Source organism: Lactuca saligna, chromosome 5 (genome assembly GCF_052625555.1).
Source record: "Lactuca saligna cultivar CGN05327 chromosome 5, ASM5262555v1, whole genome shotgun sequence".
Classification (NCBI taxonomy): domain Eukaryota; kingdom Viridiplantae; phylum Streptophyta; class Magnoliopsida; order Asterales; family Asteraceae; genus Lactuca; species Lactuca saligna.
Genome location: NC_136421.1, coordinates 22,481,615 through 22,494,647, shown reverse-complemented (window position 1 = coordinate 22,494,647; position 13,033 = coordinate 22,481,615).

The following is a 13,033-nucleotide window of genomic DNA, read 5'->3' as shown; positions in this document are numbered from 1 at the left end:
GCAGCTTCGCAAATAATGACCCTTTCTTTGGCAATATAAACATATGGACCCTTTGATAATGGTACACGGGACTATCACAGACTTAGCTTTTCTCTTTACCATTTGTTCAACTGAGTTGACTATGGCCGATCCCTTTCCATTGGGAATAGAATGCTTTTTCTGTATTTCCAGTGTCACCATTGCCAATGTCCATAAAGTTTCAGGAAGTTGATCTTAACAATAGATAAGATCATTAAGGGTCTTGTCATAGTCTATTTCATATGTGTCCCAAAGGAACTCACTATGTGACTTAGAAAGTGATTGAACCACCAACTTTCTCAAGACTTTGACACCCAACTCTCCCGGCTTGTCAATATGTGACTACATCTCCAAGATGTGATCACACCTAGACCTTGCCTTGCCATTAGGGCTTGAGTGATCTTAAACTTTTCAAGAACTTGTGGGTTAGGGAGAATAATTGGAGGAGGAGAAAGAAGTATGATATCCATGGGACATCATCTTCATTAGGAATGCTTGTTTCAAGAGATTTGGGAAGATCATAAATGTCTATACCAGACATGTTTTGGGAGATATTCAAGATAGTTGATCTTAAAGTCCTTAATATGACACGCAATATGAAATATTAAGGCTAGGACCCAACAAACTATTTTATAACTTAGAAGAGGTATGCCGTAATCCAAGCTATAAAACAATTTGAAGGTAGGTGAATGACGATTCACCAATTTCCACCAAGATAAACGAAATGTATTATTAGGTTTTAATTGGATTTGAAACTCCTAGATCTTTTGAGATTCATTGAACTGTTCAATGGCATGTTTCAATCTCGAGTGTGCCCTTCAGGTTTTGTGACTGGGATGCCGAGGATCACAAAACAAGGTGTGAAGTAACCATGCAAATTACTTGGTACCCTTAAGTGTTTACCCCTCAATCGATGTGCCGGTTAACCACACACGCTCCATCGATACTATGATAAACATTAAGTTACCCTTTGCCTACCTTGTTAAATACGAGTTAGTGTGCCGGTTAACCACACACGCTCCACTAACCGACTTAAACAAAGTGCAAAGTGTAATTTCATGGATTAGCACCTTATTCACATTTTCCTAAGTAACTAAGATTGGGTATTATTTAGAGTTTAATACTTTTAATGAAGGGAGAATTATAGTCATGTCAAACCCGTTCGGTTAACGACCCTCCACCAGTCAAGCAAGCGGTGGGTGAGAGTGGACACCCATTAAGTTGCCATTTTATAGGCAACAACCTTATACCCACCTTATAGACCGGCTTCGTGAATGAGGCGTACTAGCGGTAAGACCGACTTTACTCTTATACATATATATATATATATATTAGTAACTTATAATATTATAAAGTATAAGGGTTGAATTTTAACTTTTAAAATTCTAAGGGCTAACTTGGAATTAAAGTATTCATAAGAGAAAACTTTTTCAAATTCCAAAACTTGAAGGCAAGTTTTGAAACTATTCAAAACTAATTAATTCCATAACTTATGTGTTTAAAGTAGTTTTAATCCAAAAACTCTTCAAGTTCCATAACTTGAGAACAAATTATGGAAGACTTTAAACTAATAAAGAATTAACTTTTTCTTTATTTTATAACTTATGAAATTAATTAAGGTTACATTATTTTTTTTATTTATATTTATTTAATGAAGAGACTCTTGGTCCTCCATAACTTGAGGACAAATTATGGAGTCATAACTCCAATTAATTGGAACTAGACTCTTCATTTTTTGTAACCTTTGCCAACTTTATGAGTTTTATGAGTCTTTAATGTGACTCTTCATGTAACTTGAGGATAAGTTACACAAACACATTTTATACTCAACTCTTAGATTAAAATGGATTGAAAACAACTATTTCATTCAACTTTTCTATTAATCTAAGAAACTCATAAGAACAAGATAATTCAAATCAAACTTTTTCATGTAATTAGTCTAACCTTTAAACTAATACAAAACATGAATCTATTGACAATTATCTTTGAAAATGGATTAGCATGAACATTACCACATCAAAAAACAAGTTTATAAGTTCAAAAACAACTTAGGGTAATGTTCCTAGTCCATTTCTAGCCAAAAACCTCGAAAGTATGTTGTCTGGGGTCCAACTCGTCGAGTGCATGAACACAACTCAGCGAGTTGGATGCATTTTGCCTTGGACTCGTCGAGTCCCTTCATGGACTCGTCGAGTCCCTTCATGGACTCGGCGAGTCTGCTAGGCTGACAGCATCAATTTCGATTTTTCAGCTTCTATTGCAAGTATAACAAGAAAACAAGCCTAGGCTCTGATACCACTGTTGGGTTATGAGCATTCTAACACTCCTAAGTGTACATGCAACCCTAAATAGCTTGGATCTATGTTTTTCTCTATTATACATGCAAATATGAACATCCAAGGTATTATCCTAATCTAGCATACAAAACTATCAATATAACAAGATAGAATACATACCTCTTTGATGGTGCTTGTCTTCATGAAGCTTGAGTGCCTAGTGCCCCAAGTGTGACACCTCAAATGGTTCACACAACACCATAAACACTTGGAATAACTTAGAGAGAATTCTACACTTCATGAAATCGTCTAGCCCTTCATACACACATAGTGTCGATTTCTTGAGCCATGGGTTTCTTTTATATGGTGGCTATTAGGGTTACACCATGTAACTCATGACTTTACCCATTCCTTATGCTCCATGGATTTTAACCTCCATGGAGTATCCATGGGTCACCCCATGGACTTAGTCCAACATAAGGAATCTTGGATCACAAGCCCACATATATAAGAATGAATGATTTACACAATCAACCCATATATTTAATTAGTCTCCCTTTGATCACTTAATTAATTCCAAATTAATTCTTGATCAATACTAATTAAATAACCTTATTAATATATTAGAACTTATAATATATTAACAAACCTTAAGTGTTATTTCTCTCGTTTTAGTCTATCCAAGTGCATGATGCCATGCAACCCAAATGGACCATGCCAGGTCGGGTCAAGTTTTACCAATTATAGTTATGGACTTAGACATTAATCCAACACATATGCCCTGCATCCTCCTTTATTTATTTGGAAAACCTTTTTTTTTTTTGAAAAACAAAATCATTTTCAAAAATCCTTTCCTTGATTTGAGAATGGAGTCACAAGAGTGTTCCTCCAATTCACTCAAACCAAGGCTCTGATACCAACTTGTAACACCCAAAAATTGAAGCCAAATTTAAACTTTCAAAACATGTCGAATTCATCAAAACATAACAACTTTGTTTTCAAAATACATTTATATCACAATTTTCCCATAAACATAACACAATAGGAGGAGCTGTACAATCGTGCCTTCGCCTTGCCACGATCCCCTAATGTACCTGAAACAATAAACTGAAATTGTAAGCCCGAGAGCTTAGTGAGTTACCCACAAAATACGGATACAGATAAAGTCCACATAACCATGTCACACCATAACATATCATAATAAAACTAAGTCGAACAGCACATAACGAGTTCACATCTTTACAGACTGGAATACCCCTAGGCCTACAGTGTGAGTGTGGAATGCCTATCGGGCCCTCAGCTCACATCTGGATTGCCATCGAGCCCTCAGTACGAGTCCGGAATTCCTACTGGGCCATCAGCTTGTATCTAAAATGCTCCCAAGTCCTCAGTATGAGTCTGGTTCCTACTGGGCCCTCAGCTCATATCTAGAATACTCTAGGGTTTGTTGGCTACCACACGGAGCAGTACAACCTCAACCCATCCCACATAATATATCAACATGTATCATATAATGCACATACATGCAATCAATCTGTATTACAGGTAGTCCTACAGACCTACCCTCTAGCGTTTCAAACTAGCATGCATAACTAACTCATACTCAACATAATATGACTACTAGGATATCATATCCGATGGCCCTACCTTGGTGCCTTAGACCCCTTAGTATAATGAGGATAACTCACATTGCAACTGTCGTCGGAAATAAGAAAGCTCAACTCCTGGGTCCAACACGAACTCCACCACCTATATGTACCATACAACCTTTTTCATAAATCTCCCAATTACCAGAAACCAACGGAATTCAACTAGTCAACCCTTGGTCCAAGTCAAAGTCCACAGTCAGAGTCAACAGTCTATGTTGGCTCGACTCGTCCAGTGCAGATCACCGACTCGTCGAGTCCTTCCTGAATTCGAAAAGTCGTGAAATCCTTGATTGGCTAGTCGAGTTTCCCTTTTTAACTCGTCGAGTTCATACGTGGCCAAGATTTGGAAGAAACCCTATCCAACTCGCCGAGTCTTCTAACAACTCGTCGAGTTCAACGCAATCTTCAACTAACTCGCCGAGTTGTTCATCCAACTCGCCGAGTTCATGCGCATCTTCAACGGACTCGCCAAGTTTCTCATTCAACTCGTCGAGTCCTTGTAGTTCTTAATCCATGCAGATACTTTTTAAGCCGTGGCAAGGTCCCAGATTACAGATCCAAGCTCCTATGGCATGTTTATCACGTAAAGTTTCAAACTTTACGCACATGCAAGGCTCTAAAGGCCCTAAATGATCAATCTAAGCTCTTAATGGAGTTTTACACCTTGGGAGAGTCTCATCCTTGAACAAGTTGGGAACTTTATGAATCTAGAGGTCAAGGGAAGTCCAGATCTGAAGTTACAACTTCGGATCCTAGCTTAAACATGGAGATCCCTTCATAACACCCATCCACGAGAGGTTAAAAGAGAAATGAGCTTAAGGAGCAACCTAATACCTTCCAGAGAGTGATAACTAAGGAAATCCCTTAGCTTCCCACGAGTTCTTGGCGTTGCTTTTCCTTGCTACCTCAAGTGCTTCCTTCTCTAAGGTTACTCCTCCAAGCTTCAACACACCAAGGAACACACACACACACACGATTTAGGGTTTGAGAGGGACAAGAAGCAGTAAGGGGAGGCTGGTGGAGGCCAATGATCCTTTAAATAGGGTGCAAAACGCCCAGAATTTAGGGTGTCATCTGCCAGCTCCTACTCGCCAAGTCCCTTAGTGGACTCGCCGAGTAGGTCACTAAACACGCGTTTTATTCCCGCTGCTACTCGACGAGTAGGGTAACCAACTCGTCGAGTAGGACATAAGGCCAATTATTCTTTATTTAAATCCATACCAGGAATCGCGGTGCTACAAAAGTTGTAGTTAATGCCCAGTCATATTAGTTATCTTATGTGCTATGATTTTATGTGATGGTAGTAGTGATGGGTTTTGAGCATTCTAACACTTCCTAAGTGTACATGCAACCCTAATAACCTTGGATCTATGTTTGTCTAATTATCTTGCAAAGTTGAATTCCAAGGTTATATTCCTATCTAGCATACATGGGGAACAATTTTAACTTAAAGTATAGATAGAATAACTTACCTTGTTGTTGTTTGTGTTCCTTGAAACCTTGTGAGCCTAGCACCCCAAGTGTGATGCCTCAAATGCTTCACACAACACCAAATGCTCTTGGAAGAACTTATGAGAGAACACACACTTCTCAAAAATCGGCCAAGCCCTCTTGTTTCTTAGTGTAACCGATTTTAGGTGGAGAACATGTTTCTTATATAGTGTTGACACATCTAGGGTTAAACCCTAATATGTCATGACTCTTCATTTCCATGATCCATGGGTTTGTAACTCCCATGGAGCATCCATGGAGCATCCTATGGGTGGAACCCAACTTGACAATCCATGGAGCCTCTTAGCCCACTATACAAGATATGGATGATTTACATAATCAGCCCATATATTTAATTAGTTATCTTTTGATCACATAATTAATTCTAAATTAATTCTTGATCAAACTAATCAAATAATATTATTAATATATTAGAACTTATAATATATTAATAATCTCCAAGTGTTATTTCTCTCATTTAGTCTATCCAATTGCACTGTGCCATGCAACCCAAATGGACCATGCCGGGTCGGGTCAAGTACATACCAGAAATAGTTATGGACTTAGACACCTAATCCAACTGTTTCCACTTGGATAAGTCTAATAACTATTACTGCAAGTATGACTTCAGGAACCGATCGGCAATTGTAGCTCTTTACAAGGTTTCTTGGAACTGAGAAGATGATGGTATGCCATTTAAGATAAGTGATCATATAATCCTCTGTTCTAGATATCAGTCGGACAAATACATGGAACAATGTCTTACTTAGTGTCCAACAGTTTGTTTCCCGATTTCCGATTTGTTTGACAAAGAACTTAATTGAACACATCAACTTAGTTCTAACCGGGCCCGGTACATGGGTCAAAACAAAATCATCGAGGGGCCCAGATATCAGCTTCTAATCCAAGAAGGAACAGATAAACTTCGACTCATATGTTTGTTCTACCACTCATTGAATTATACACAAGAGCACGATTTATAACATCGAGTTACCAATGCGTTTTTCGTACAATCAATGCATAACCAACTTGTAAGTAACAAATCATATCTCTAGGTTTGAAGACTTATACGATATTACCGTCTCACGATCACTCGAGATAGAATTCCATGAAGTGATTCCAGTGAGCGTGGGTTGAGTCCAATGCTCAGAACTTTTGAGCACTCATGATTGCTGTAGCCTTGTCCAAGACCTCTACAACCAAACATGACAGTCTTGATTCATATCTACTTCTGACATATGACCGACTGTGGAGGTTTGAATAATATGTTATACCAAACAAAAATTATTCTGGAAGTCAAAACATGCAAAAGAAATATAGTAAATGATCGACAAGAGATAGCAACACTTTACTCATAAATAAAACACTTTTATTCATCATCAGATGTCAATTACACTTTACAAATTTCAAGGTTATCTAGCTACTAAATCTAATATCATCCTTCAGCCCTATGCTCCGAGCATGCTAGAGATGCTTAACCCGAGTCAGTCCCTTCATGAGGGGATCTGCCGGATTCTCATCTGATGATACCCTCTTTGCCACGAGGAGTCCTTCTTCGATCCGATGTCTGATGAAATGGTATTTTCTGTCGATGTGTCTGGATCTCCCGTGATCCCTTGGTTCCTTGGCTAAGGCAACAGCACTTTCACTATCACAGAAAATTTCCATTGGCTCTTTAATAGCTGGTACAACTCCAAGGTCTCCAATGAAGTTCCTCAGCCATAACGCCTCCTTTGCCGTCTCGCTAGCTACAATATACTCTGATTCACAAGTAGAATCTGCCACTGTCTCTTGCTTGGAACTCTTCCAAGAAATTGCTCCTCTATTTAGGGTAAAGACCCAGCCCGACTGAGAGCGGTAGTTATCCCTATCAGTCTGGAAGCTAGCATCACTATACCCTACAACTCTTAAGTCATCACTCCTACCGAGGGTAAGGACCCAGTCCTTAGTCCTTCGTAGATACTTGAGAATATTCTTTACCGCAGTCCAGTGTGCCTTGCCAGGGTTCCCCTGAAACCTGCTAACCATGCTTAGGTCAAAAGCTACATCAGGTCGAGTACACGTCATAGCATACATGATCGATCCTACAGCCGAAGCATAAGGTACTCGACTCATTTGTGCTATCTCAGCCTCAGTGCTAGGGCTTTGTGTCTTACTCAGTTTGGCGTTACTCTGGATGGGCAACTCTCCTTTCTTGGAGTCTTGCATGTTGAATCTCTTCAGCACCTTATCCAAGTAGGTACTTTGACTAAGTCCAATTAGTCTTTTACTCCGATCTCTCAAGATCCTTATCCCCAAAATATAGGCAGCTTCACCAAGGTCCTTCATAGCGAAACACTTTCCAAGCCAGGACTTTACTTCCTGCATGGTTGGAATGTCGTTTCCTATGAGTAGTATGTCATCCACATACAATACCAAAAAGCTAACTATACTCCCACTAGCCTTGACATACACACAAGATTCATCTTCACTCCTAGAGAAGCCAAATTCCTTGACCTTTTCATCAAAGCAAAGATTCCATCTGCGAGGTGCTTGCTTTAATCCACAAATGGACTTCTCAAGCTTACACACTCTATTAGGGTACTCGTTGCTAACAAAACCCTCTGGCTGACTCATGTAAACATCTTCAGCCAACTTTCCATTAAGGAAAGCGGTTTTGACATCCATTTGCCAAATTTCATAGTCATGAAATGCAGCTATGGCTAACAGAACCCGAATAGACTTAATCTTGGCTACCGGAGAAAAGGTCTCATCATAATCCACTCCAGGAATTTGAGAGAAGCCCTTTGCAACCAGTCTAGCCTTATAAGTGTGTACTTTACCATCCATGTCGGTCTTCTTCTTGAAGACCCATTTGCACCCTACAGTCTTTCGACCTGGTACATTCTCAACCAAGTTCCAAACTTGATTGTCATACATGGATTGTATCTCGCTATCCATAGCCTCTTTCCATTTAGCAGACTCGGGGCCTGCCATGGCTTCCTCGTAGCTGTTAGGGTCATCTTGACTTACTAGTGTCCCATCACTAATAAGTGTCTCACCTTCTGCAGTAATATGGAATCCATAGTAATGCTTAGGTGCACTCCTAACTCGCGTGGAACGCCTCAGAGGTACAGATTCGTCAATTGGCTCAACAAGAGTTTCCTCCTCAAGTTGAGGGCTAGAGTTTGAAGTTCCATCACCACTTGACTCTTGAATTTCTTCAAGATCAATTTGCCTCCCACTGTCTCCTTGGCTTATAAACTCTCTTTCTCGAAAGACTCCTCTTCTTGCTACAAAGACCACATTGTCACTAGGTCTGTAGAAGAGGTAACCAAAGGATTGTTGTGGGTAGCCGATGAAAATACACCTCTCGCTTCGGGGTTCGAGCTTATCATGAGTCTCGCGTCTCACGAAAGCCTCGCAACCCCAAATCTTGATGTGGTCTAGTTTAGGTACTTTACCAGTCCACATCTCGTGAGGAGTTTTGGCAACTTTCTTTGTAGGGACTAGATTAAGGATATGGGCGGCAGTCTCTAAGGCATACCCCCAGAATGAGATTGGTAGCGAAGCTCGACTCATCATGGAACGAACCATGTCCAACAAGATTCGATTACGCCTCTCAGCCACACCATTCAACTGTGGTGTTCTGGGAGGTGTCAATTGTGAGACAATCCCACATTCCCTTAGATAGTCGAGGAACTCTGAACTAAGATACTCACCACCCCGATCGGATCGAAGCATCTTAATGTTCCTGCCCAATTGATTCTCGACTTCCTGTTTAAATTCCTTAAACTTCTCGAAAGTCTCTGACTTATGCTTGATTAAGTAGACATATCCATATCTACTGTAATCATCAGTAAAAGTCAAATAATAACGATTAGCATCCCTTGTGGCATGTTTGAATGGTCCACACACATCCGTGTGTATCAGGTCCAACAAACCTTCACCCCTTTCACACGAGCCTGTGAAGGGTGACTTTGTCATTTTTCCAAGTAAGCATGATTCGCAACAATCATTTGACTTTAGGTCAAACGACTCCAAGACTCCATCCTTTTGGAGTTGGCCTATGCGTTTCTTGCTTATATGTCCAAGACGACAATGCCATAATGATGCTTTATCCAAGTTATTATTATTAGTAGAATCAATACACAAAACATTATTTCCTAAGTTATCTACAACAGACACAACTTCATACACACCATCACAAGGTAATGCTTTAAAATAAAGAACATTATTAAAGAAAGCATCAATAGAACCAACTTCATTATTAAACGAAAAGGTAAACCCTTGTTTGTACAAAGCATGAAAGAAAATAATATTTCTTGCCATTCCTAGCGAGTAACAACACTTATTCAAATCTAAACTAAACCCACTACTTAGCGATAAAGTATAAACTCCAATCCAGGTGAAGCTTTCCTATTCCCCATGATCAAGTTTATTCTTCCTTGCTCCACATTCTCACTTCTTCTTAGTCCCTGCAAGTCACAACAAATATGAATACCACAACCGGTATCAAGGACCCAAGATTTCGAATGGGGTGAGTTATTAGAAATGATAGTGTAAATACCTGCATGGTTGCGTTTGACTTTCCCATCCTTCACATCCTGCTGGTACTTTGGGCAGTTCCGCTTCCAATGAGCTTTTTCATGGCAATAGAAGCATTCAGCCTATTTTGGGTCAGAAGAAGGAGTAATGAAACCTTTCTTGGTTCCACTTGAAGAAGAGCCATCAAGGGTCCGAGCCTTGGTACCCTTCGAAGATCTCTTTCTCTTCCTCCCTCGACTTTTCCTGATTGCCAAAACCGGAGTTGAGTTTGGAGTAGGAATGATAGCAACCGACTTCCCCTTAAGACCTATTTCTGCAGTCTTGAGAAGTCCCTGAAGTTTGCTGAGAGTGACCTCTTCCTTATTCATGTGATATGTCATGCGGAATTGATCATAGCACGATGGTAGGGAGTGCAAAATGATATCTATTGCAAGCTCCTCAGGGAAGTTCACATTAAGCTTCAGTAACCTATCCACATACCTTTGCATTTTCTGCATGTGGCTCGTGACGGAATCCCCGTCCTTCATCATGGTTGTTATCATGGAGCAGATGATTTCGTACCTCTCTTGTCGTGCACTTTGATGGTATCTTTCCATCAAATATTGGTGCATTTCATAAGGGTAGAAATCCTCATAGGACTTTTGGAGTTCTACTGTCATTGTGGCCATCATGATGCATGATAATTTCGTAGCATCCCCTTCATGTGCCTGAAAGTCAGCGATCTCCTGAGGAGTAGCAGTGGTCTCATCAATCTCCTTAATCTCCTTGTCAAGGACATATTCTTTGTCCTCGTAGCGGGTAATCATCCTGATGTTTCTGATCCATTCATTGAAGTTGGATCCATCAAAGGTGACTTTCCCACACAAACTCATAAGAGTAAAGGAGCCATTAGGATTCGAGCCAGAAGCATTATTTGAAGACATCTAAAAGAGGAGAACAAGTTTAGTATAGATTTAAGAGAGTTCTTAATAAAACACCCAAATGTAATATTAAGGCTAGGATCCAATCACAATATAATATAACTTAGAAGAGGTATGCCATAATCTAAGCTATACCATATTTGAAAGGTAGGTGAATGACGATTCACCAATTTCCACCATGAAAACCGAAATATTAGATATTAGGTTTTATTGGTTTTTAGAAATTCCTAGATTCTTTGAGATTCAATGAACTTTTCAAAGGCATGTTTCAATCTCGAGAGTGCCCTCCATGTTTTGTGACTGGGATACCGAGGATCACAAAACGAGGTGTGAAGTAACCATGCAAATCACTTGGTACCCTTAAAGTTTATCACTCAATCGATGTGCCGGTAAACCACACACGCTCCACCGATACTATAATAAACCTTAAGTCACCCTTTACCTACCTTGTTAAGTCCAAGTTAGTGTGCCGGTTAACCACACACGCTCCACCAATGACTTAGACAAAGTGTAAAGTGTAATTTCATGGATTAGCACCTTATTCACATTTTCCTAAAGTAACTAAGATTGGGAATTTAATAAAACATTTAGTTACTTTATAATATCCATCATACTTTGAATGAGAGTTTATAAGTCCTTGTCTTACCCGTTCGGCTAACGACCCTCCACCAGTCAAGCAAGCGGTGGGTGAGAGTAGACACCCATTAAGTCACCATTTTATAGGCAACAACCTTATACCCACCTGATAGACCGGCTTCGTGAATGAGGCGTACTAGCGGTAAGACGACTTTATTCTTATACATATATATATATATATATAATTATTAAATCATCATAATATAAGTATAAGGGTTGAATTTTAACTTTTAAAATTCTAGGGGTTGGAACTAAAGTTTTAACTTAACTTTATTTGTTCCAAAACTTGAGGGCAAGTTTTGTAACTTTCAAAACTTTTCATTTCTTGTAACTTCTGAGTTTAATAGAGTAATAAAATGAAGACTCTTCATTTTTCTAACTCTTGTGTTTGTTTTAATGGTTTTAATTCAAGTGTGACTCTTGGTTTTCCATAACTTGAGGACAAGTTATGGACTCCATTAAAACACATTATGATCAAGAATTAATCTACCACATAGGTTACAAATAATTCCTATGATCATCTAAAACATCATAAGAACAAGAACATGAATATGAACACATTCATAAATCTAAATTTCACTTAAAACTTTGTAATTTTGATAACTAGTTGTTGTAAATGAACTAGCAAAGACATTACACCACCCAAAACAAGTTTTTCAAGTACCAAAAAGTTTAGGGTAATGTTTCTAATTCATTTCCAGCAACTAAAGTCGAAATTCTGCAACCAGTCGACCCTACTCGCCGAGTGCATCAATTTACTCGCCGAGTCCCCCCTATAGACTCGACGAGTCCACTCGTAGACAGCAAGATTTTCGACTTTTTTTTCAACTTTTAAGCACAAATAAAAAGAAAACAAGCCTAGGCTCTGATACCACTGATGGGTTTTGAGCATTCTAACACTTCCTAAGTGTACATGCAACCCTAATAACCTTGGATCTGTGTTTGTCTAATTATCATGCAAAATTGAATTCCAAGGTTATATTCCTATCTAGCATACATGGGGAACAATTTTAACTTAAAGTATAGATAGAATAACTTACCTTGTTGTTGTTTGTGTTCCTTGAAACCTTGTGAGCCTAGCACCCCAAGTGTGATGCCTCAAATGCTTCACACAACACCAAATGCTCTTGGAAGAACTTATGAGAGAACACACACTTCTCAAAAATCGGCCAAGCCCTCTTGTTTCTTAGTGTAACCGATTTTAGGTGGAGAACATGTTTCTTATATAGTGTTGACACATCTAGGGTTAAACCCTAATATGTCATGACTCTTCATTTCCATGACCCATGGGTTTGTAACTCCCATGGAGCATCCATGGAGCATCCTATGGGTGGAACCCAACTTGACAATCCATGGAGCCTCTTAGCCCATTATACAAGATATGGATGATTTACATAATCAACCCATATATTTAATTAGTTATCTTTTGATCACATAATTAATTCTAAATTAATTCTTGATCAAACTAATCATATAATATTATTAATATATTAGAACTTATAATATATTAATAATC